This window comes from Rhincodon typus, chromosome 27 (genome assembly GCF_021869965.1).
Source record: "Rhincodon typus isolate 14 chromosome 27, sRhiTyp1.1, whole genome shotgun sequence".
Taxonomy (NCBI): domain Eukaryota; kingdom Metazoa; phylum Chordata; class Chondrichthyes; order Orectolobiformes; family Rhincodontidae; genus Rhincodon; species Rhincodon typus.
The window spans coordinates 30,297,083-30,320,302 of record NC_063358.1 but is presented as its reverse complement, the minus strand read 5'-3'; the positions used below and the strand labels follow the sequence as shown (position 1 = coordinate 30,320,302).

General features: G+C 39.9%; 1 protein-coding gene across 1 annotated transcript in view; it reads left to right on the top strand.

Moving 5' to 3' along the window:
- csmd2 (CUB and Sushi multiple domains 2) overlaps positions 1-23,220 on the top strand; it is a 613,472-nt gene that overhangs the window by 98,941 nt on the left and 491,311 nt on the right. The gene's annotated exons all lie outside the window — the stretch shown is intronic.

Here is a 23,220-nt window from a genome sequence, read left to right as displayed (position 1 = left end):
TTCCTTTACAGCATTACTATTCACAGTATTGCCTAACAAGCAAGGTTAAATATTTAGTGGAATTGGATTAATATTGTTCTGAACGATCCAGATGAAAATATATTTCAGTATCTGTATAGTTGTTTACTTTGTCATTATTTAAGTGTAAATGCCCTCCATACTTATATATTGCATTATAAACCCAGAAACAAAAACGATCGTAATTTACAAAAGGCCCAGGCTTGGAATTTCTTCTGGAGTATATTTATTTTTTCTGGCACAATTTACCCAATGTCAGCAATACCAGTGTAAAAGATTCCAGAATTTTAAGTGCATAAGGCGCTCAGTATATATCAAGTTCCAGTATCTTTTGAGTGAGTTTTGAAAACGTTTCCAGAAGCATGTCATAAAGGAAGAGAACAGAAGTGTCACCAACTTCTGGTTCTGTCATTATGAATTTCATCCTGCCAACGACAGAATATAGAAGGGGACAAAATTACACAATCTGTGCTAGTGCGGTTGATTGCAGTTTAAAGTGATATTCTAACCTCAACCTTTTGTTCTTCTTAAAACTAAAATTGGTATTTCCTGCCACGCTTGAAGTAAACCCAACGTCTCTGAATATTAATTTAAGATGTCTTTGGCAATACGCTTAAAGCCTGCTGTTCAGTGTTGTAATACAATTGAGATGACGAAGCATTCAGCTGATTGATATTTGAGCTTTGTCTTGTGACCTTTTGGTCTTCCACGCTAGAACTTAGCCCGTTTCCTAATCAATTCCAGGTTACACACTCGGTTCTGCTTCTGTCTCAGGTAAATAAGTCTTAACTTGAACAAAGTTTGGTAGTTATGCTTTAGATTTTGTTGTATTCAGATTCATGCCATCGCAGTTCTGGTGTAATCAGCGTTGCATTGTTGAAACCACAAAAGAAGTATGCACACCTAATTTTAAGTCAGTTTAATACTGAAACATTGACGCATGAAAATTTTCTCAGTGGTTTGTGGCACTTTGGAGATCTACATTGCTGAATTGCATAGCTCCAGCCACCCCACCCTCCGTTTAAACAACCAACTTGAACAAGTTTCCTGAATGCAGCAATACATCTCCAACACTCCAAGCCTTAAATTTAGGTGCCTGCAGTTTCCTAATATTGCTGCAGCTGAGATTTCTGCTGATTCTTGAAGTTTTTTTTTTAATTGTAGTTTTCTTTATTGAACCATATCTTACGTGCTAACTGTCTCAGGGTAGCTGAAAAACTTTGGAATCCAGCGCCCACTCTACTTCTGTTCTAAGTGATGAAGCTGAAATCCTAATCTTCCCAGTGGGTGTACCAATGTTGTTGTTAATAATGGGTAAGGAAAGGAGCAGTACAGGCATGAGGCTCTGAAAATGAAACATCATGAAAGGAGATATTTTTCAAATGGAATCACTAACGCAGCAGTGGAAAAGCTGGAAAACTTACAGCTGCTCCTACTCTGCTAGCGTTATTTTATTTGAGGAGTGAAAGCAAGTCTATTCATACATGGACCACTGGAGTAACTGGGATGGCAGTGAGGAATTTTACAGTTAATAAGAAAATAAGCTGGTAAAGGTGCTAAAGATTATAATGTAACACTACGCAATTCAGACTTTTACATTTGTAAGAATGACATTCTGGTACCAACTTTGCATACTGCACAAGTTGACAATATGAGGTGTGCAAATTCATCTTTCACTGAAGTTATCAATTTCAGTTAGACAATAAAACAGGCAACATTGGACTGGCCATCACATATACAGACTGGCTATTCTTTTCTTCCCATTCATATCTATATTGTCTGTTTTATGCTGCTGGCAGCATTGGATAGTGCAATGGAGCTAAGGATTTTTCAGTTGTGATTTGACCCAAAAAGGCTCAGCCAATTTCTCTTCAGTAGATGGGGTGATGAAATATCTAGGATCTCACCTAGAGAATTTGGAGTTAAAAATGCAGATCTAATTAAGAGTCTCACATCCTATTTTGCAAATTTTGATTGGTCCTGTCAGACGCTGTTGTAGGACCCTTTATCATTTTGCTTTTTTGTAAAAGGGAAGATTAAGAACAAGATTCACAATGATTCCAGTGTGAAAAGCCCAGAGCATCGGAGCATTAATGCACTGTGCCACCCAGTGGTGGCCTGCAGGTTGGTACTTGTCTCATATTTCCAGTTTAAACTTTGGGGGAATATTTGGAGTTGGTGCTGAGGAGAGGCTCCAAACAATTTTCACGTGGCAGTTAACTTGAATCAATTTGTCCAGCTACAGGCAGAGAAAATATGGCATATGAGGTGATTATTCTAGGAATCGCACTGAATGACATACTTAGAAACTGCTTTGTGATCCGACTGATCATTATACTTTATCATAGGGTAGCAACTTGTAAACTTTTCGTAGAACATGGAACAGTATAGCACAGAAATAGGCCCTTCGGCCCACTATGTCTGTGCTGATCATGATGCCATTCTAGTCTAATCCCATCTGCCTGCACATAGTCTGTATCCATCTATTGCCTGCCTCTTCATTTGTTAGTCTAAATGCTCCAATTGTATCTGCTTCTCCCACCTCAACTGGCAGTGTGTCCCAGGTACCTGCTACATTCTGTGTAAAAAAAAAACTTGCCTCACACATCTCCTTTAAACTTACCCCCTCTCACCTTAAAACTTATGCACTCTAGTGATTGACACTTCCACCTGGGAAAAAGACTCTGATCATCTACCCATTCCACGCCTGTCATAATTTTATATACTTATATCAGGTCACCCCTCAGCCTCCAACGCTCTCATGAAAACAATCTGAAAACTCCTGAAAGCTAGTATGCTCTAATCCAGGCAAAATTCTGGTAAACCTGTTTTTCATCCTTTCCAAAGCCTCACATACTTAATATAATGTTTAATTCTATGTTTGCTGACCTCAACCTGAAGGAAGTCCCACTAATTTTGAGAGTTAAAGGTTTATGAAAGATTTTCCTTGTTCATTGCCTGTATTTGACATTGTGAACCTCTTTAGAATGTCAACTTTGGGCAGAATCTAATGTACGCGAAGGGCTGGGAAGAGAGCTACATTTCCACGTTTTGAGGAGGCCCATCAAATTGAGCCATTTGGGCACATAACTGGGGAACAACAGACCTTCCTTGGGATCCATGGTGAAGCTCCCACCAGACTCCCCACTTGAAGACAGACTTGCAGCTGTCATTGCAGGCAGGGCCACCAATGAGACAGTGGCTGTCGCTAGCAATGCATCAACCCAAGGCCTAGAATCTCAAAAGAACACAGACCACATATGAGTGATGCCAATGTTGGTATTGTGGGGTGGACGGTTCACAGATAGAGTGGTAGGAATGGTGGTGGAAGCCACAGAAGTGGTTCTCAACAGGACCCCCTCATGATGCCAGGTGCCTTGAGCACTGTATATTTGAATGACAGAGCTCTGCAATGAGCAATCCTGACAAGAATTTGTTTTCTGGTTTTCCCCATGGCGAGTCTCCTGTCTACCAGTGGTTGAGGCCTCAATCGGTGATGGGGCCATGAGTCTTCTCTGCCTAAACTTAAACAGAGCAGTGTCAGGAAGGCAGCCCAATTAAATGTCCCTCCCCACTTCAACAAACAAACCCACTTCAAGTGAGAGATTATTACATTTTGCCAATTCTTTCTGCCCTAAGATCATGCTCTCAAAAATTGTAATTATTGTTCGAGTTTAATGCAGCGATCTTCAATCTGGTTTCATCCAGACTGCATTTGTGGAGTGAACACATATTCAGAAGTGGTGAAGGATTGCATTGTGGAATATGGTTGTACAGATGGAGATCACTCAGTCCAATAACTGCGTCAGTTCTCTGAAAGAGCTGTTTACTGTTCGCAGTTTTATTTTTAAACATTTACTTTTCAAATATTTATCCATTCCTTTGATTCTGTTTCCAACATTGTTTCTGGCAGGTTGCTCACATGTCCGAATAAATATCTCCATAAATAATAATATAACAGCAAGTTTCATTCTATTTACGATAACCTGTAATTTATAACCTCTAGTTACAATTTATCGACAGTTAGGAATGATTTGTTTTTTAATTTGCTTCATCAAAATCTCAAAATTTTGAAAACCCCTATTAGCTCTCTGAACGTTCTTTGTTCTAAAACCTAGAGGGTCTTCATTTACCTAACCTCTCCTCAAAACTCAAACCCAGCATATTTAAGAACCACTTTGCTTTCAAACTCAATTCGACCTTCGTCAAATGTGGAGAATAAACTGAATTCATGAAATGAGTTGAGGGCTCCATGCCATTGATGTCAAGGCAACATTGGACTTGAGTGTGGCATCAAGGGAATAGGTGAAAAGAAAAACTGTGTATTTGTTATAGTTATCTAGCACAAATGAAGATAGTTGTGGCTCTTGGAAACCAATCATGTTAATTCTAAGCTGCAGTAGCTGTCCAGGGTAGAGTTCTAGTCTTGTGTATCTTTGATTGCTTCATTTCCAACTTTCCTTCCAAAATAGAATCGGAAGTGTGGCTATTTGCTGACGATTGCAGTGTTTCGTGTTGTTTTGTAATGTTTCAGATACTGAAGTAGGCAAATCCACGTGACCATTTCTGAACAATTTCAGATTTAAGATGATAAGTGGCAAGTGATAATAGTTCCATGGAAGTGTCGGGCAATGACTGTCTCTAACAAGACAGAATCTAACCTTGACATTCAATTGCATTCCCATCAATCAATACTCTGTCATTAATATTGTGGGGATTACCACTGGCCATACACTTCTTGGACCAGCTGTACAAATACTGTGGCTACACAAATAGAGCAGAGTCTGGGAACATTGAGATAAGTGACTCATCTCCTAGCTCCCCAAAGCCTATCTAGCATCCACAGGAAAAATTTCGGATTGTGATGGAATATTCTCAATTTGTCTGGATGAGTGCAGCTCCAAAGAAATTCAAACTTGACTCCATTCAGGATAAACCAGTCCTTTCAGTCAGCATCTCACATATCACCTTATACATTAGTTCCATTTATATCTAGCAGACAGTGACAGTAGTCTTTGCCTTCTGCAAGATGGACTGCAGCAACTCAAGGCTCTTTTGACACCATCTTCCAAACCACCAAACTTCATGAGATAAGAGGATGTGTGTGGTATCCACAAGGGAACACCACTTCCATTCCAGCTCTCACACCATCCTGACATGGAATTGTCTCTACTGCCAGAATCCTGGAGCTGCCTCCTAACCAGTATTTAGGGTGTTTTTTTTTCTTTATTCATTCACAAGACAAGGGCATCTCTGGCCAGGCAGCATTTATTGCCCATCCCTAACCACATTGCTGTGGGTCTGGCGTCACATGTAGGCCAGACCAGGTAAGGATGCCAGTTTCCTTCCCTAAAGGACATTAGTGAACCAGATGGGTTTTTCCGATAATCAACAATGGATTCACGGTCATCGTTAGATTGTTAATTCCAGATATTTATTGAATTCAAATTCCACCATCTGCCATGGCAAGATTTGAACTCTGGTCCCCAGAACATTATCTGTGTAATTAACAGTCCAGCAATAATACGATTAGGCCATCGCCTCCCTCAGTGAGTACCATCATCACATGAAATGCCATGGTTCAGGAGTGTGGTGAGCCAACATTTTCACAAGGGCACTTAGGAATGGGCTATATATATTGACCTGACGAGCAATTTCTCATCCAAAGGATATGTAAAACTCCTGCATCTGTTCATTGCCTCAACCTTCCCAAAGCAACACAGCTAAAGAAAATAGAATATTCTTACTACAGACTGTGATGATTTGTTTTGCCTTATTATTGCCTGTTTGCTTTGATACTCATATTTATGAAATTTGGTGATTTATAAAATTACTCTGAACAAATCCATTAATTACTTTTCACTGTTTTCTGTCCCCGAAGTATTTTGTTGCTCAAATTGGTAATATCATGAGGCTAAATTTTATCAGCATTTTTCTAGGTGGCATCAACTAAAAGAAAGGGAACACAAACTTTTTAAATTAAGTACAGCAATGTGAATAATGTACAAGTATTCCTTGGTTCATCAAGTTATGAATGAACTGCAACAGGCATTATCAAAGAAAAGGCTGGTTTGGTAAAATTTGCTAAAGGCAAACTTGACAAATACTCCCGAGACGTCAGCCTTCCTGCTCCTGTGATGCTGCTTGGCCTGCTGTGTTTATCCAGCTCTGCACCTTGTTGTCTCGGATTCTCCAGCATCTGCAGTTCCTGCTATCTCTCTCAAATACAAAACAGTTGCTCATGTTGTTCTGACACAATCAGAACAACACTTGGAGTAGAAATAGCATAGTGCCAGCTAAGATGCAGGACTTTGAAGGTTAAGCTATGTACTGAGACCTCTCAGTACAAAATGACAGGAGATTGACACCAAACAGCCATTTTTCAATCTACTGATGTACAGATATCACAAGTCATCTTTGAGATCAAGATGTGGGAGTTCTTCATGTTGAACTACTGTCACAGCAAACAGATTCAGTTTGCTATTACTTACCGATTTGCTGTAAATCTGCAACACAAGACTTCAGTTTGAAAGATCAGGGCACGTTCCTGTCAGATTCTGTCCAGCTGTACCCTGCTATTGAGAGGCTTCTCCTTTTTGTCTGAGAGTCTGCACTGTGACTGATTGTTCAAGGACTGTCCTGTAGTTGAAAAAAGTAAATGAATGCATTTTTGTCGAAGGAAAACAAGCTGTCAGTGTTGCATTCTTAGCAGAGCAATAGTTCTTGAGATCTAAACTTCAATCTTTGCTTTTATGATATACCTTTCTGCAATCATATTTGTCTTGTTTTCTGCTTCAATCTGTCCTGCATGCATTTATAACAGGTTTTAACAATTGCACTCTATTGGCTTTCTTGTACGAGTAATCTCATCTTTATGCACTATCTTTCTCAATTTCAGATGAGAAGTCATGACAGTCCCAGTTTTTCCCTTCTTTTTATACTCCTGAAGGAATTGAACCAATGCTGGGATGCAGTTCCACAAGTGCTGGTCACCATTTCCATGTTCTTGCCCAAATACCACTCCATATCTATCAATAAAAATGAGTTAAATTTACACGATGGACATGAATCCAAAGAGAGTATTCAAAACATGATGTGGGGCTGGAACCCATTATTATCAGCAGGCTTTTAATCATGATGAGTTCAGGCCATACATCTGAATCTTATATCAAACAGCAGCATGGCTGATAACTTTCAGCATAATAGAATCATAGACCTCCTATAGTGCAGATAGAGGCCACTCAGCCCATTGAGCCTGCACCAACCTTCAAAGAGCATCCCACTCTGATCTATGCCTCCACCCAATCTCTATAACCCTGCATGTACCATGACTTATCGACTTAAACTGTGCTTCAGTATACTAAAGTTTAAATCTCGCACTTACTGGCATGTGAGTTCAGCTCAAATATTACTCAACTGTAGGGCAGAGCTTAATGAATGACTGAAATAAATATTCTCCTGTCAGGTTAATAAACTTCTCCATTGATCTCACAACTTTAAATAGCAACTGATGACAACATATAGCAAGAGCTGGACAACATCTGGGTTTGGGCTGATAAGTGGCAAATAGCTGATACTTCACAGGTGGCAAGCAATGACTATTTCCAACAGAAGAGAATCTAACCTGGACATTCAACGACAGGAAGCTGACACAATCCTGGACCATGCAAACACTCGATTGGCATCCCATTCACCACATTTAATATTCACTCCTTCCACCAACAATGTACAGTGGCAGCAGGTGGACCATCTACAAGATGCACAGTAACAGCTCATCAAAGCTCGTTCAACAGTATGTGCCAAGCTCATAACTTATACCACCTAAAAGAACAAAAGCAGCAGATATATAGGAACAGCACTTCTTGCACATTCCCCTCCATGCCACACACCGTGCTGACTTGCAACTATATTGCTGTTCCTTCACCTTTTACTGGGTTAATATCTTGGAACTCCTTTGTAACAGCACTGTGGGTGTTCCTACCACCCATGGGTTGCTCTAGTTCAAGGTGGCAGCTCATCACTTCCTTCTCATGGGCAATTGAGAATGGGCAACAAATGCTGGCACAGCATGAACTAGACCTTGATGGACTTCTAAAGTAATTTTGCCACAGACCTCATCCTAGCGCGCATTGCACAGAGCCCCATAAGATTCAGCCCTATGCCCATGAATTGAGAGTTAGGAGCAAAGAAAGTGCATTGTTCATTGCTGTTGCCTCAATGGAATTATCTAATTTACAGCACAGAAACTGGATATTCACTGCATCTGGTCCATGCCAGTGTTTGTATTCACATGACCACTGCTTCCTTCCCTACATCATTCAAACCTGTTGGCATATAACCTTCTATTCACTTCAGCCTTTTTGGAAAAATCTAGCTTCCCTTGCAATGCACCAACACTGTTTGCCTCAACTACTCCCTTGTGGGAGCAAGTTTCAAACAGAATTCATTTTATCCATCTCAAGCAATGCTGTGAGTCCGTTTATTATAACAGAGTATGTGCCATATTTGAGGGCACCCTTGCAAATTACTTTCATATTTTTAAATGTACAGAAGTCTGACCTTTAGCTTTCATAACTTCTAAGTAAAAACAGTCAGCATCTAATTGACCTGGTCAGGGCAAGTAATTTCCCCTTGTGGCCTTAAAATGATATATTTTTATGCTCATATGCATTTCAGCAGAACCGTACCCTGTACATTATAGGGTAATTTGCACTTGTCCTTTTGAAACAGAATATCACCTGATTTACCACAACAGTGCCTCAGATTTTCTAGATGGTTGAAAAATATCAAATAAGTTGCCACAACCTAAATTAAATAGAACAGTGTTTGTGTCGAATTGAAGACTGGGAGATAAAATTATGTTGCCACAACCTAAATTAAATGGAACAGTGTTTGTGTAGAATTGGGGACGGGGAAGTAAAATTAAGCATGCATGATATGTGCAGAAGAACTCTTCAAATTGAGGCAAAGTAGTGACTGCTGACAGCTATCTTAACCATCAACAGTATCATAACCAACTTTGACTCTGTCGTCATGTGAGAAAGGTATATCTGTATCCTCAACTTCCATGTGTTTATGCAGCATGAGTACATCCACACATAGAATCTTCTGATTTTGGTAGTTCCTCAAGTTGGAACATGATTTGTTTCCATTCTGGGAGGGTTGCTTGTGCAGTGGTTGAATAGTCCAGGCCAGAGGAGCACAGATCCTCCTACATGTGGGGCAGGTTGTTTGAGGAGGTAGGTGGCTGGATCGGACACTCTAGATTCTGTGCAATCATTCTGCTGCTTGTATTTGCCTTCCGTGTGACTCAGTGATGCTCAAAATAGTTGGCGCTTTCACGGATGCTTCCTCTCCACTTTGTATCTTCCAGGGCAAGCAATTCTCACATGTCAATGGGGGTGTTGTATTTGTTTAGGGGGGCTTTCAGGGTGTCTTTGTAGTGAAATACCCTCCTCATAATCACTTTCCAATATGGAGCTCACAGTAGAGCACTTGTTTAGGGAGTCTTACATAGAGTATGTGGACCATCGCAAAATCTCAATACTGGTGAGGGAGCGGATGCTCATGTTGGTACATTTATCCAGCAAGTGGATTTGCAGGATTTTGTGAAGGCGATAACTCCTGAGATTTGAGGCATTTGTTATACAAGGTCCATGCCCAGTAGGTCGACTGGAAACTGAATCAAAGCCTAGCTGATCCTTCCCTTTCACTATAAGACCAACTGTGCTGAGGCTCATTCTCATTTTCCAGGCTGAGTTCAGCTTAATGAACAGAGTATAGGCACAGTGCTGGGAACATTTGTGTGACTTAGCCATTATCGTCCTGAATGCTCTTTTGGTCTCTACTTAATCAAGAAATGGATTTCAATACACCCATTAATCAAGGAACAAAGTTCATCAACAAAGCCATTAACTGCACTTGCAAACTTCTCATATTTAACCTTGAAGTAGTTAAATAATTGTAGAGGGCTAAATTTATTTTTTCTTTAATTAAGTTTTATTATTTGTTGCTGTTTATAGAAGTGTGGAACACAGCAGATGTGCAATAATTAAGGAATCAAGTTGGTACTCCCTCGGTGGCAATAGTTTTCTCAAGGATCTGTAGCTTTATCACGTACAAATTGTAGATATGTAGCTATTATTTCAGAAATCAAGTGTGTTTCTATAAACCTGCCTGCCTTTGAAAGTGTTCAATTAGACGTTTCTGAACGTCTCAAGTATGTAGAGTAAAAATTAGCAACAAATATTAAATAAAAGTCATGAGAGTTGTGTGTTATGGAATACAAATTAATGCAGAGCTTTAATTTTAGGAGATCGACACAACCTTCTTTGACAGCATCCTTTTTGCTGACAGTATCAATTTGTATGACCTGATAATTGAATGCAAAATGTGACTGGAAGAGTTATCCTTTATGCACTCCTTTTTGAACATGTATTTTAACTCAAGTACAATGCCAAGGATCTAGAAATTTTATTTTAGAAGATGATTGAATATTTTTCAATTTCATACATTTTTATTAAACCGAATATTTTATCAAGTGTGATATAATTTACTGATTGCTGGATTATTTCCCAGTGACCTTTCTTTATTTTCCGTGTTCCAAACCTGCATTTCCAATAAAATGTGGAAACTAACCCTTTGTCCCGAACACCTTTTATCCCCTGTGTTGTTCTGGAAAGGACTTTGACTATTGATTGCTATGACATTGCCAATGACCCACATCCTGCATCCATTGCTATTGCTGTAATGAACTTGCTCACAAGTCTGTTTGGGGACTGGTAAATGCTGCCGATCTTTGAGTTCTGTGAGGATTGGGGGAATTGCTGAGATTTTGAGGCTGAAGCGGTTATTCGGAGGCTGTAAAAAGAAAATAACAGCAGAGTGATCTTGCCTGTATGTCATTAATATGTGAATGCACAAAAGTCAAAGATCTTCCCAAGGCATCAAGTTGGGGAAAACAATCTCGGAGTTTCAAAAATATGGGACAAAGGTCATCCAACAGCAGGCACCCCAGGTCACCAGGCAACCTCTCCAAAAGTGGGTCAGTCCTGTAAAATCCGGCGCAGTTGGTCTCCCAACTTGGAAAATAAATTGAAAATAAAATTATTTTAGGTTACTACAGGCTATGACCTTTAAACTCCTTGAGGATGGAGGCTATTCTCACTTGCAACTTGGCAAAGTAACTGTCCCATTCATTCACTTAATGGAAAATAGTGATGTCCAAAGAGATAGAAACTGAACACAGGGAAGTATTACCAATTAGTTTACAAAAACATTGGACGGCTGGTTCCTAACAGTTAGCAGCAATGCCTGGTGAGAGATGAGAGATTGGACTATGTATCAGTTGTAACAACAGTTAAAAATGGGTGGCCGGAGGACAGGTCAGACTTATTTTTCTGCGTTGTTGCCAAATAGGTTGTAGTATGAATCCTCCATACCGTAGAAACAGAAGGAAGCGTGCAATGAGTGCAACTTTTTGAACAGACCTTGAGTTGCTTGTTGTCTCATTGTCGCTGTCCAGATTATTTATTCTGCTGAAGTTAAAAGAAGATCCACGAGGAATAGAAATTGTGATGTAGATTAGCACCATTGAAACATAAGAGCAGGAGTTGCACATTAAACCCCTCAAGCTTGCTCCACCATTCTCGGTTATTTATCTCACTTCCATTTCCCTGCTCTACCCTCATACTCCTTGATGTAATTTATAAAGAAATCTACCTGTTGAGCATACAAGATGACTGAGCTTTGAGGAGGGGTGTCAAAAATTCTAAAGATTCATTACCCTCTGAGTGAACATATTCCTCCATATCTCAGTTGTAAATGCTTGCCCATATTCTGAAACTGTGTCCCCTGGTTTGAGAATTGTCAGTGATAGGAGACATCTTTCCTGTATCTCCCCTCTCTCCACTTCCCCCCACACTCCCAATCATACAAGTGTAAAGTGTTTCTCTATTTCTTATTCTGGAAACAAAGTTGACTATCAGTTACTATGGAGTTGCCAATAATATGCCTATCAATTCCATTGTTGGAGCCATTTGCTAAAAAGCTAATGTGGTGGGCCCCATATTTCACCACAAGTTGAGACATTTAAATGGACAGTTAGTGAACAATTAAGGATTACTTCTCAATGCCAGTGGTATTCACCCAGCTGAAGTGGAGTAGATGTTCTTGCTGCCATGTGTCATGCATGGCAGCTTGTCATCTCAGGAAGGGCGGAGTCTCTCAATCAAAAACACTTTGTCTGATTGAGAGCCTGGACATCTAGGACAGGGAGTGCCCATTGACTGCCACCCTCCTTTCCCTTGTTACCAACCCCCTGTTGCACCCTCCCTCTAAACTCCTGACCCTGTGAAACCCTGCATTTGCCACATTCCTGACCTGCAACCTGGACCTTTCTGTGATCCAAGAATTCCAGTGCCTGTCCTTGCAGACGCAGCCAAAGCTTCTTCAGTGGTGCTGCTGAGTTCAGGATCTGCAAGCGTCTGATTGCTCAGCAGCTCTCTGTTGGCAGAATCCCTGCCCTAGGGGTCTTGATTCCAAGGAAAAAGGCTGTCTGTGGCTTTTCTGATGCCTGATTGGCTTGTGGTTCAGTGGGCATTCCCAAAAAGAGGCAGCATGAATCTTTCATCCTTCCTGACTTTGTTACACCCTGTTTGCAATTCATTTTCTGAAATCTCAAAAGTATCTAATTTAGTTCTTGTAAACCATGTTAAAAGTGGCTAATTGTCCTCACCGTGATCCTCGGTTATGTCACATGTTAAGGCCATCAGTGAATAATTGAAAACCAAGTGAGTGTTTGTGAAGGGGGAGTATTTCCTACCCCACTTTAAAAAGTAATGAAATAATTTTCTGTTTATACCCAGCACTGTTTGCTCCTGACTTTTGTTTTGACTATGTTCACTGGTCTTATATAAGGTATATTTTCATTTGAGCTTGTCATTTGAGCTTATAAGATTGGAAACTATTTTAAAATTAACCTTCAGGGCAGATGGGATGTAACCCTGGACTTTATGGCCAAGAGAATGGGATACTACCGCTGCACCATTAGTCCCCTAGGATTAGACCAGCAACCCGCCCGGGGATTATTGCTAGACTGTTAATCCAGAGACCCAGATAATGTTCCAGGGCCTTGGATTCGAATCCTTCAATGGGAGACGGTAGAATTTGAATGCAATTTTAAAAATCTGAATGATGATGACCATAAATCCATTGTCAATTGTCGGAAAAACCCATCTGGATCACTAATATCATTTAGGGAAGGAAAAAGCCATTCTTATCTGATCTGGCCAATATGTGACTCCAGACCCACAGCAATGGGGATGGTCACTAGCTGGCGACATCTTCATCCAGTGAATGAATAAAAAAGAAAAAAAGAAAGTATCGGCCAAACAGTTTTGTCTTTGTGGTGAACATATTGTGAATTAACCTGCTCATGCATGCTATTACTGCCCTCTGGAGGAGGTGAGACTTGAACCCAGTCCATCTGCCCAGAGGTGAACCACTACCACTGTGCCACAAGAGTCCAAACATTGGCTTGGGTTTCTGGATGACTAGTCCACTGCTGTTACCATTGTGTCAACACCTCCCACGCACAACTATAAAATTAGAAAGTTTTGAGCTTCCTAAAGGTATCCCATCATCTTCTCATCTTATGACCTTGGCACAGTTAGTTGTCTCTGCAATGTTTCTTTTTCTCTGTTGCGGAGGTACTAAGTAAAATTTTAACTCTTCAAAACCCATCACCTTGCATAGCATTAGACATGAACCTGTTAGTCTGTTGGTGGATAAGGGATTGTGAATTTTGCATGCAGTCTAAATTGATACAGTAACTGAAGCATCCCAGTCATTGTATCTTGCTCACTAACCCCTTCCACCTTTCTTGTGCTGTGGGTTGGAAACCTTCTGTTACCATCATTACATGGTCAACATGTATAACATCTTGCTGTCTGTTTGCACATTCATCTAGACAGATGTACAATTTTTATCCCCCAATGGCTTTGTGCCTGTTAACCCGAAGTTAGTGGTCACTGGTGGTCTCCTGGTTGTACCTGCTGTATTTGCAAAGAAAATTTGATACCTGCACACGTACAGAAAGATCAATAAAGTGAGGCAAGACTGCAAGATTAGGGAAAAAGGATGATTTTTAAATGGGTACAATGGTGCATTGAACGAAATTGATTTGATGTATTTCTTGGGTGGACACAGTTTTCTGAACAATCTAGTAATTTTCAATTTTACAGCCTTTTGTGGGAAATGGCATATATGGCTAAGTGAGTTTTGGCAGGTTATATACTAAATAAGGCAAAATATCATCATTAATTGTTTCCATATCTGATGTCATCGAGTCATAGAGATGTACAGCACTGAAACAGACCTTTCAGTCCAATTCGTCCATGCTGACCAAATATCCTAAATAAATCCAGGTCCACTTGCCAGCATTTGGTCTATATCCCTCTAAACCCTTCCTATTCATACACCCATCCAGATGCCTTTTAAATGTTATAACTGTATCAGCCTCTATCACATCCTCTCACAGCTCATTCCATACATGCACTACCGCCTGCGTGACAAAGTTGCCCCTTGGGTCCCTTTTAAATCTTTCCCCTCTCACTTTAAACCTATGCCTTCTGGTTTTGGACTCCCCCATCCTGAGGGAAAGACCTTGTCTATTTACCCTATCCATACCCCTCATGATTTTATAAACCTCTATAAGGCCACCGCTCAGTCTCTGATACTCCAGGGAAAATAGCCCCAGTGTATTCAGCCTCTCCCTTTAGCTCAAACTCTCCAACCCTGGTGACATCCTTGTAAGTTTTTTCTGAACCCTTTCAAGTTTCACAACAACCTTCCTATAGCATGGAGACCAGAACTGCATGCAGTATTCCAAAAGTGGCCAAATCAATGTCCTGTACAGGCACAACATGACCTCCCAGCTCCTCAATGTATTGACCAATAAAGGCAAGCATACCAAATGCCTTCTTCACAGCCCTGTTTACCTGGGTCTCCACTTTCAAGAAACAATGAGACTGCACTTTTTGGTCACAGAGGCTGAATTTATGTGAAGGTGCGTAAAAAGAATTTCTTAAAAACATACTCTCATTGGCTTTTGACATGCAGAACCTAATGATTAGACAACAGTCACAATATGATGGCTTAATAGATCTTGATGTTTGCAGGTAGTTGCTAAGCAACACTTTTCCAGGTCCTTAGTGCATTGAAATCTAAATGCAATTTAGAAAAAAGTGAATTAATTACTGAGGTAAAAGTGCTTTTTAGATCAAAATTTCTCAATTTACTAATTAGTGAGCCATCAATGACTTTTGTTCATTTTGAATTGTACCCTCTTTAAAAGCAGTGAATTTCATGTTCTGCCCATTTAAACTGATGATAAATGATGTATTTCAGTGAAGTGCGCAATGTGTTTTGTTTTGTTACCCTGAGGAACTCCATGGACTGAGATTATTAGTCTCTAACAACTGCAGCCATGGTCTCTTGTGCTGTGTGATTCCAACCAGAGGATAGCTTTTCCCTTGGTTCCCAATTACAGCACTTCAGTTATACCATGGCTCTCGGATACATCAGTTGGTTAGATGCTGCCTTGATGTCAAGACAGTCACTTCACCTTGACACTTTTGTCCAGAAAAAGACCAAGTCTGTAGGGTGTGGAGCCAAGTGACCTTGACAGAATTCAAACTGGGCATCTGTCTGAGCCTTGGGTGCAGTTAACAGGTTTATGAATCTTATGTGCTGAAGTGTTCTTCTTCCTGTCACACTATGTGCTTTAGGCTTTCTCTATTTACCAAGTCCATGGTTCACAACAAGGGGACTTTTAGTTTGTGCACACTGAAACATTGCGTGCCTTGACTTTTAATCCTTTCTGACTGTCAGGCCACCTGGTGTTTGATCTGATGGTTTATTTTAGTTGGAACTTGAAGTGATGGGGGCACCAGTCAGCTGGTACATAAAGCCTATTAATTCTAGTTATCAGTTCTGAAGAAGAGACATTGAATTCAAAACATTAACTCTACTTCCCTTTCCACAGATGCTGACAGACCTGCTGAGTTTCTCCAGAATTTTCTGTTCCTTTTTCACTTCACCTAACATTCCTTTGCACTTACAGAACAATAAGAAATTTGAATTGCATCAAGTTACAGAAACTGATTCTTCTATATCTTTGTGAATAAAGCTGCATTTATAACCTAGACGTACACAACACATACAAAATTTATGGAACTCAATCAAGGTTCAAGTATTGATAATAATTGATTTGTTTCAATGCATTAATATTAAAACCAAACAATTTTTAGCTAATGTACCGATGTAATAATGAAGTAAAACTAATTCTCGTCACCCCAATATTACCAACAACTGTAAAATTCCAATGATATTCTAGGTTCACACAAGCTTTGATGTTCTGTTTTTGGAGATGACTTCTGCGTAGCAGGCCAGAAGGAGCAGTAGAGAAGACAATGTTGCAAGCACATCTAGATACCCTCCCTGTCCATCTTTCTGAAAAGCAATCACAGGGCACAAAATCGAGCTCCCCCAACCTCCTCCACTCCCCTATTTTGAAGCACCTTCTCTTTCCTGGCCACCTTGAGAGCTGCTGCTCCTTTCAAGTTGGCAGGTCTCTGATCGTGCTATAGTTTCAAGAGCCCACTTTCTATCCTTAATGGGACATCAGACCTGTCTCAGATCAATAAAGGTATCCTCCTTGAAAATCTCCAGGCATGACTGTTACCACAAACAGGGTGGTGGAGAGAGGAAGACATGTGGTTTGGAACCTCAAATGTAGTCTCAACCTTTGTTTCCTGTCGTTGCTTTTACATTGAGGATTCAATTGTTATTTGATGTTAACCATTCATGGACAGTTTCTCAGCAATATTCAACTCAATACTCAAACACTGCCTTTTCTTACTTATTAGGGAGAGGATAGTCTGTTGGTAATGTGCAGGTTCTGTCCAGGTAATGACATAGGTTCAAATCATGCCATGGTGGCTGATGGAATGTAAAATCAGCTAATTAATAAATGTAATGAATGGTTCTAGAATTAAAGACTAGTTTCAGGTGAGCTCTAAACAACCACGGAGTTTCATAAAACCCCATCCTGTCCCCTCTGTTAGGGAAGGAATACTGTTGCCTTCACCTGGTTGGGCCCACATGTGACTTCAGACTCCCAGCATTGTGCTCGACTCTTGACTGTCCACAGACATGAGGTGGCCACAATATAGCTATACCAAACCATTTCAAAAATGACCATGCAGATGGACCACTGTAGTTGAAGAAGGTGGCTCACCACCTCCATTTCAAGGAGAAGCAGCAAGTGCTGTCCTTCCCAGCGCAAGCCACAACCCATGGAATAGCAAACAAAAGCTGAATGTGCTGTGTATAGTTATAACTTTGTAGCAAAATGTTTACCAAAGTAAGATCTGACTCTCATTTGTATACATTTAAGTCAAAGCACAGGAAATAACTGTGCCAGCCATTCAGTTCATGTTGAGATTTACTTTCACATGAGCAATAAAGTAGATTGAAACATTTTTTTTAAAAAGTGGTTAACTTGTGCTGTCTATGGTAGCCATGATGTGGAGATATTGGTGTTGGACTGGGGTGGACAAAGTCGGAGGTCACACAACACAAGGTTATAGTCCAACATGTTTGTTTCAAATCACAAGCTTTTAGAGCGTAGCCCCTTCGTCAGGTCAAGTGCTGCACTTGTGATTTCAAATAATCCTGTTGGACTTTAAACAGGTGTCGTGTGATTTCTGCCTAGGTTAAATTTAGACATTACAGTTAACTTTGTTGAGACTGGCTGCAAGGCACCACTCCTGGAACCTAATCAGACGGTTATCTTTTAACCTGGTCAGTTTTTGAGCCTTCTGGAAAGATTTCTAAGAATCTGTTAAATACAGATTTTCACCTTAAAATCAATCGAATTTATGTGGAATTGCCCAGATTCTTTATTGTTCGATTTGTTGTGAATGTTTCTGAAGCAGATCCTTATCTTTGAAGGAAAACTCAGGCATGAGGTTTCCCCTGTTGAAAAAAGTAATTACATTCCTCATCATAAGCTCACAAACCCCAGTTTTAACTGGGATGGAAAAATAGGCACATTTTCTTCTTCATGAGTTGTGAATAATCTAGAGATAATCCTGTCCCCTTTAAAGAGTGGATAGAACAGAAACTGAATGGGTCCAATAAAGTTCAGACAATCCATTTGATCGAAGTATTATTCAGGCAGTAAAAACCCTGTGGAATTTTCTAGCTCAGATTTGTCCCTTTGTTTTCATGCCCGTTCATTGAAAGAGCTGTCTGCTTTGCCTCATTCCCTTGTAAATTTATCAAATCAGCTCGGACTCAGGATTGATTTTTCCATCATTTTAATACTGGGAAAAATAGGAAAGCCATCAACTGTAAAATGATGGAGTATCCTTTTAACATGCTGGGAAAGTGCAGGCTGAATGGAAGGAAAATTATTTACAGAAACATCCTGGAAGTTAACATTTAACTCCGATTCACTTTATATGCTGTGCTGCTTTATTTTCTTACTCCTACAGATGGATTTTTAAACAAAAATCAAATCTCCTCAGAGCAATTCCCTGCCCCAAACGGTATTTTAATTTAATATTTATAGTGAGTTTCTGATAAAACTGATCAATATTAAGTGACATCTTGTTGGGTTTCTTACTTGCTGCTTTGTATATTTGATGGCTTTAGTCTTAAGAGCCAGAACATCTTTTGGATGCTTAAGTAAATTGAAGATCAAAGATGTAGGTTACTTATCAGATAGATAGTGTGTGCTGCGAGTTGATGTTTGATTTCATGAAGACAGCTAAATTCTGTACAAGGCCACATGTCACAAACCTTTCAAACATTACAGTGTAATTGCCACTTGCTGATGTAATTTGAGCACTGCAATAAATAGGGGTATCTTCAGCTAACTGAGAATATCACATAAAATAAAGCTATTGTTTTAAAGTTAGGGGAAAAATATCTTCCTCATAACTTTGCTGAATGGCACAGTCTTGTTATTCATAATTGTGTTCTACATAGAAGGGTTTTAATAATAAAATAAATCTCACCAGATTTAATTTAGTCATGAACTAATTAAATTGACTGCATTGAAGGCTTTGTGGTCAGAGGACACAGGCTTAATTCTGGGATAAATGGAATTGCAAGTGAAGGAACTTTAATTAATATTCTGGGAAATGGCTATCTGCTGACATTTTGGCAAGAGGCCAGGGAAAGACAGCCTCCCATTGGAACAAGATCTGAGACGAGCATAGATTGCTGCTGAGATCAATAGTGGGGCTGAAACCCTGGATCAGTGCACTACCATCAAGAGTATTGCTGGCTTATAGACGGCAGGTTTTAATTTCTGTTTGCCTACAGTCGGTGAAGTTTTGCAATGTTCAGTCTATCATGCCTGTGCCAGATCTCTCCAAGTGCCATCCACTTACTACCACTTAAATTTTTTTTATATCATTGTGAAATATTTATCTTCATCAATTAAGTCATTAAAAATGCAACTGTTTGCACTATCTCTAGGTCTTACGAGTGATCAATTGCAAATTATTTCTCAACCAACGTGTTTCGTGGCGTTACAAGAGTTTCTTCATTCACTGGCAGTGTTTATAGATGTCAATGATTTGGAGCTCACATCGCAGCTTATTTTCCTGAATTATCTGCTCTCCTAGTGCTTTGTTTCCTGTCTAGGCCCAGGAGTCCTAGAAGTTCCTGCCCAGTATCATTAACAAGTCTCAGGAGCATTCCTGGCTGGGCCAATCATTAGCCAAAAGTCATGAAATCTATGCATGAACTCAGTTCTGTGAGATTGACTGCTGCTTATTGATCATTAGGATGCTGGTCCCTTGAGATAGACGTGGTGACCTCCTCTTTCTCCAGTTAAAGAGGGAGACTGGAGCAAGTTGAATGAGCAGGGGAAAGGTCGTACAAATTTCAGTTGCTTTCGTAATTTTGAACGTAAGAGAAAATGTTCCCATAAATGCTTTGTGAAATGGTAGGTCTAAACTACAATATCTAAAATCAATATCAATATAGTAACATCAGATTTACTGGTCCTTTCAGTGACCTGGAATTTCCACCAGGATGTGCTCTTTCTTCGTCTCACATTTTCAAAAATTATCTAAACCATTGAAAAGGTCATTTAATTCAGGGGATGCAATGGCCTAGTGGCACTATCGCTGGACTGTTAATCCAGAGACCCAGATAACATTCTGGGGACCTAGGTTTGATACACGCCATGGTAGAATTTGAATTCAATAAATATCTGGAATTAAGAGTCTAATGATAACTGTGAATCAATTGTTGGGGAAAAACCAATCTGGTTCACTAATGTCCTTTAGGGAAGGAAACTTCCATCCTTACCTGGTCTGGCCGACATGTAACTCCACAACAGTGTGGTTGACTCATAACTGTCCTCTGGGCAATTAGGGAAGGGCAATAAATGCTGGCCTAGCAAGTGACACTCATCCTGTGAATGAATAAAGAAAAAATAAATTAAGCACAAATTACATTCAGCACAAATGGAGCTTTTGCATCCTTTATTTACTATTTGGCTCATATTTTGCCAGAGTTTCTGCCACCGATTTCCATGATTAATTCTTTGAAACTGGCCTCAACTGAGCACAAGACAGGTTAACAGAGAAGTTACAGTTTGTCACTTACTGCTTTGCCACAGTCCACACTTTGTACCCTCCTCCTCCAGAGCCAGCGATCAGTGCAATGCCATAAAAGGTTCTGCCTTATTCAAAAGGTATAATGGGGCTTTTGACAGTGACCAGTTACAGGATAATAGATCTGAACCTGGAACAGCAATTTTACACTTGTGCAGTGTTGTTAAACATCAGCTGGGGAGGTGTTGGCACAGTGGTGATGTCTTTGGGTAAGCAATTGTACATCGATACTCTGGGAACGACAGCAATTGGTTGAATTTCTATTCACTTCCATCAATCAACCTGGAATATAAGCCATTTTCCGTAATGCTGACTTATAAAATGATCATTGATTTTTGTAACAATCCAACTAGTCCAATAGTGTCTTTTAGGAAATTAAATTTACCTAATTTGGCCTACCTATAATTCCAAACAGACAACAAGCTGCCCTCTGAAACTGCCCAGCAAACCACTTACTTCAGGGCAAATTATGGATGGGCATCCTTGCCTGTGATGGCCACATCCCATCAAATTATAAAACAAATCATCAAGTTTAGTTACTAGATTATTTTAAGATAGATTTTACAGCTTTTCATGAAATTTCAGCTTCTGTTTCCACCCAATCTGTGTTTTGCAATTTTTGTGTTGCTCTGTGTAAAATTTATTGAATGGTGTTTTGATTTTAGTGCTTTTCATTTCCTGGTTGGCTGTCTGTGAGAATTAATTAATGTGTTTGGCTATTTGACCAACTTGATAACATTAGTGCAGCTCTGTGAGAGGAATCCCATTGAAGAATGCTGGAATCCACTGCACAAGGAAAGACGTAAAGCTCTTGCCAAAGAGACCACTAGACTTCTCATAAAAACGTAACAAATAGGAGCAAGGGTAGGCCATCTGGACAGTGAAACCTGCTCTGCCATTCAATAAGATCATGGCTTTTCTTTTTGTGGACTCAACTCAACTTACCTGCTTGCTCACCATAACCCTTAATTCCTTTACTGTTCACAAATTTATCTATCTTTGCCTCAAAAACATTCAACAAGGTAGTCTCAGCTGCTTCATTGGGCAGAGAATTCCACAGATTCACAACCACTTTGGTGAAGCAGTTCGTCCTCAATTCAGTCCTGAATCTACTCCACCTGATTTTGAGGCTGTGCCCCCTAGTTTGAGTTTCACCTGCCAGTGGAAACAACCTCCTTTCATAATTTTTTATGTTTCTATGATACCCCCCTCATTCTTCTCAGTGAGGCTTTCTTCAGAGTGAGTGATGAAATATGTTTCCTTCATCATTGATCGCAAATACCAGGTCATTATGTCAAAAATTAGCTCTGTGGACAAAACTGGACAGACCTTGGATTGAATTAATCTGTCTTCTAGATTTCAGGACACTAATAAGAACTTCATAAAAAGTTCTTGAACTTTTTTTTTCAATTTATCAAGTGACACTGAGCTGACTTACGAAAGGTTCTGGTCCTTATAGTCATTCACAGTTAATTAAAGTTAAATTACATGTTGTAGACTAGACACTCTGATGAAAGGACGATTTTGAGCATAGTTTTCACAAATTAGTCAAGATTCCCTCTAAGTATATTTTAAAATCTCTTCAGATATGTTATGAAACAGATGTGGACATGACCACGGTATCACAAGAGCCCTTCCTTTAGAGTTCTGTCACACTCCTAATTGTGTTACAGAGACTGTCTAAGTTAATTCAAATTTTATCATGGTAGGATTTAAACCAGGTCCCCAGAACATTAGCCTGGGGATTACTAGTCCAGGGACATTACCACTGCACTACCGCTTACTGATTACCAAATCAAAATGAATTTGGGGCAGTTTCAATTTAATTTTTGTCAAAATGCGCTGCATGCAAAATACCTTGATCCTCCTGAATGGAAAGGAAATCAATGTTTAATTGATTAATGTTTCACTAACTGGAATCTGCTCTCACAAACTCAGCTAATAAATCAGGTTAGTGGAAAAACCTTAATATTGTCTTGCCCTTACATGAGCTATCCTCAAACCTAAAGTGACATGTCTGAAGATAGAAGAAAATGATTGTGGAACATGTGTCAAAAAGAAGGAAGGTTACAACGTCCACCACCTCTGGCGTGTTCAAACTAATATTGCATTGAGTATCCAAATTTCATTAAAAGTAAATAGAATTCAATGCGCTTGGTCGATACTTAACCAAGCAAGAGAATGCTGGATGGAGATCTGGTCCTTTTCTGTTGTGAAAGCTTGTGGAAGCATTTCTAGCCCACCACCAATTCAGGGTTTAATTAGGTGATGATTGCCCACTTAAGGGCCTCATGTTAATGTCTTGCAGGGAACTCATCGTGTGGAAATCTCGAGAGGTCAACCTTGTAAAAGTTGCTGATGTGCTGCCTGGAATGTTCTCTCATCTAAAGGCAATCAGTGTCTGAACGAGAGACCCTGCTTTAAGATAACAAGGTGTAGAGCTGGATGAACACAGCAGGCCAAGCAGCATCAGAGGAGCAGGAAAGCTGACGTTTCGGGTCTG